Source organism: Cebus imitator, unplaced genomic scaffold (genome assembly GCF_001604975.1).
Source record: "Cebus imitator isolate Cc_AM_T3 unplaced genomic scaffold, Cebus_imitator-1.0 Scaffold386, whole genome shotgun sequence".
Taxonomy (NCBI): domain Eukaryota; kingdom Metazoa; phylum Chordata; class Mammalia; order Primates; family Cebidae; genus Cebus; species Cebus imitator.
In genome coordinates, this window is record NW_016107701.1 from 1,076,650 (window position 1) to 1,080,504 (window position 3,855).

General features: G+C 42.9%; 1 protein-coding gene across 2 annotated transcripts in view; it reads left to right on the forward strand.

The window, feature by feature from the left end:
- Window positions 1-1,337: 1,337 nt before the first annotated feature.
- LOC108288887 (activating signal cointegrator 1) overlaps window positions 1,338-3,855 on the forward strand; it is a 70,551-nt gene continuing 68,033 nt past the window's right edge. The window contains exons 1-2 of one of the 2 annotated variants that reach the window (XM_037731205.1): window positions 1,369-1,465; window positions 1,553-1,577. The gene's annotated coding sequence lies outside the window, so the exon portion shown is untranslated. Of the gene's footprint in view, window positions 1,578-3,855 lie in introns of both variants that reach the window. The other variant, XM_017508070.2, reaches the window with a different exon arrangement.

Genomic DNA, 3,855 nt, shown 5'->3' on the forward strand with positions numbered 1-3,855 from the left:
TTTGAGACAGAGTCTTGCTCTGTTGCCAGGCACCAGGTTGGAGTGCAGTGGCGCCATCTTGGCTCACTGCAACCTCGGCCTCCCAGGTTCAAGCAGTTCTCTTGCCTCAGCCTCCCGAGTAGCTGGGACTACAGGCACGTGCCACCAAGCCCAGCTAATTTTTGTATTTTTTAAGTAGAGACAGGGTTTCACCATGTTGACCAGGATGATCTCAATCTCTTGACCTTGTGATCCACTCGCCTCGGCCTCCCAAAGTGCTGGGATTACAGGCGCAAGCCACCGCGCCTGGCCGGAATACTGATTTTTAAGTTACGGATAAATTTTGGTAAGTAGGCTGAATCCCTGATCTGGATCTACAAGTAATGAGAATCAACTATACTTAGAGTTTTATTTTTGGACCTGTAAGAAAAATCTGTCTTGAATTTTTTGTTTTTGTTTTTGAGACAGGGTCTCGCTCTATTGCCGAGGCTGGAATGCAGTGGCTCATTCTCAGCTCACTCCAGTCTCTGCCTCCTGGGTTCAAGAGATCCCTCCACCTCAGCCTTCTGAGTACCTAGGCTACCAGCATGCGCCACCATGCCTGGCCAATTTTTGTGTTTTTTGTAGAGTCAGGGTATTGCCATGTTGCCTAGGGTTTAAATTTCCATAGGCAGTTTATGTAGTTATTCAGAAACTTGTTGGGTTTCTACTGTATGTGAAGTGCTGATATAGACATTAGAGATATATCAGTAAATAAGACATACTAGATTTTCTTGCTTTCTTAGAGATTACATTTTTGTGGCTCAGAAAAAAGCAAAGAAAAAAATTGTTTAAACAGTTATAGAATGTGAAAATTGCCATGAAAGAAATAAAAAGGACAGTTTCATAGACAGTAATTGGTGGACAGAGTTTAGGTAGAATGTTTGGGGAAACCATCTCCAAGGGGGAGAAATTGTAACTGAGATCTGAACATTGAAAAGGAGCCAGTATGTAAAGAGATGAGCTAGGAACACTCCTGATAGAGGGAATAATAGGTGCAAAGGAAAATAGAGAAAAGTGTTTTAGGAAATTATTAGCTGGGCATGGTGGCTTATTGGAAATTGTAAGATCACCAATTAAGATCTACATTTACTTCCACTAGCCATAGTAATGGGCTGAAAGCTACTAGCAGAAAAGGCAAGGTAATATTAGCTAGTTTTTCTAGAGTATAACCTTTTCTCAGACCCTTGATTATAACTGATTTGTGTTTCTTCCTTTCCCTGCCTTCTTTCTTGGTCCTTGGATAGTATATAAGTTGTTGTTGAACAGAACTGAGCATTTTCTCCCTTGATTCTTTACATTGTCATTAATTATTTGATGTTATTCTGATGTCTTTGTACAATTAGGCACAAGACAACAGCAACTCTGTAAAGAAGAAGACAAAGTTTGTCAATTTATACACAAGAGAGGGACAGGACAGACTTGCAGTCCTGCTCCCTGGTCGCCACCCTTGTGATTGCCTGGGCCAGAAGCACAAGCTCATCAATAACTGTCTCATCTGTGGGCGCATTGTCTGTGAACAAGAGGGCTCTGGCCCTTGCTTATTCTGTGGCACTCTGGTAAATTATTTCTTTTCTATTTTCTTTTACTGTGCTTTGTGTTAACATGCAGGGCCACTCAGATTTCAAGTCATTTCTCTGTTTCTTAGTAAATTTCTTCCCTAAGATATCCAGTGAACTCTAGTAGCAGGGATATGATTAGTTAGAAACCCAAGGTTAGGCCAGGCACAGTGGCTCACACCTGTAGTCCCAACACTTTGGGAGGCCAAGACAGGTTTTGGGAGTCTGAGTTGGGAGGATCACTTGAGCCCAAGAGTTTGAGACCAGCCTGGGCAATGTAGGAAGACCCTGTCTCTAAAAAAAAAATGTTTTTAATTAGCTGGGTGTGGTGATGTGCACCTGTGGTAGCAGTTACATGAGGGGTTAAAGTAGGAGCTTCATTTGATCCCAGGAGGCCCAGGCCACAGTGAGAGAACAAGTCCTTTTCTCGAAAAAAGAGTAGAAAGAAACTCCAGGTTATATCCTAATACTGAGGCCGTTAGAGAGAAGGGTTTTGAGAACATACATTGTTGAGAGATCCAAGTCTTCTTGTGTCAGATTAACTTTAAGAAAACTATAAGGCCTGAAATGTCAAAATTTTTTGGGTGTGGATCCTAGCCCTAGGAGAACAGAGCTTCTGTGACATAATCCTCAGGTCATTATAGCTTCTATTTCTAGGATACCACCTTGTCATAGCTCTGCTTTGTCTGAGAGAATGACCTCAAGAATGTAGTGATAATGACTCACAAAAACCCTTAATGAGCTATCTAGAAAGCTGCTTCTACCAAGTTGAGCTGGCTGGCAGAAGGAATGTGACATTCAGTGTTGGTAAAGGCATCCATTTCATAGTACTTCATTTTCTTCTCTTTTCTGATTGGGCGCTTAATTTATTCTTTAAGAAAAAATCTCACTTTGTCACCTAGACTAGAGTGCAGTGGCACAATCTCGGCTGACTGCAACCTCCGCCTCCCAGGTTCAAGCACCTCTCCTGTCCCAGCCTCCCTAGTAGCTGGGACCACAGGCGCACACCACCATACCCAGCTAACTTTTTTGTATTTTTAGTAGAGACAGGTTTTCACCATATTGGTCAGGCTGGTCTTGAACTCCTGACCTCAGGTGATCCACCCACCTCAGCCTCCCAAAGTGCTGGGATTACAGGCGTGAGCCACTGTGCCCGGTGGGAAACCTAATTTTTTCATACGCTCAGAATAAGCTGATAGACAATGGATGATCTGAAAAATGTAATGCCTACCAGTAAAAATGTCCATTAAAGTAAATCTCCTCCCATTTGGAGCTTTCTCTTTAGAGCAAGCTCTTATAGCTGCTTGCAGGAACTCTGTGTGTCATTGAGGCAACTGCTAGGAAGTACTATACAGTGCTTCTGAGGCCAATTTGGGAGGATGACTTGAGCCCGGGTAGTGGAGGTTGCAGTGAGCTAAGATGGTGCCACTGCACTCCAATCTGGGTGGCAAAGCCAGAAAAACAAAGAATTAAGAAAGAAGAAAAATAACTTACTTTCAAAGGATAACTATTTCCCACTCTTGAGAATACTGGATAAAACATATGAGACTTTACCAAAAAAAGCAACCCAGGGCCTGGCATAATGGCCATTGCCTGTAATCCCAACACTTTGGGATGCCAAGGTGGGTGAATCACTAGGTCACGAGTTTGAGACTAGCCTGGCCAACATGGTGAAACACCATCTCTACTAAAAATACAAAAATTAGCCGAGTATGGTGGCACACGCCTGTAATCCCAGCTACTTGGGAGGATGAGGCAGGAGAATTGCTTGAAACTGGAAGGCGGAAGTTTGTAGTGAGCCGAGATTGTGTCATTATGCTCTAGCCTGGGCAACAGGAGCAAAACTCCATCGCAAAAACAAAAAAAAAAAAAGAAAGAAAAGAAAGCAACCCATTTCTAATCATGAAGTCCAAATCTGACAAGAGAAATTAATTATAAGAAGATGTCTTATTAGAAAGAACCAAAAGCCAGTTACAGTTGGCTCATGCCTATAATCCCAGCACTTTTGCAGGCTAAGGAGGGAGGACTGCCTAAGCCCAAGAGTTCAAGACCAGCCTGGTCAACATGGCAAAACCCTGTATCTACAGGCACACATGATCATGCCAGGCTAATTTTTGTATTTTTTTGTTGTTTTTGAGATAGGGTTTGGGCATGTTTCCCAGGCTGGTCTTGAATTGCTGTGCTCAAGCAATCTGCCCACCTCAGCCTCCCAAAGTGCCGGGTTTACAGTCCTGTGCCCAGGCTTTTTTTTTTTTTTCCCTAAACCATTAAGTTATTC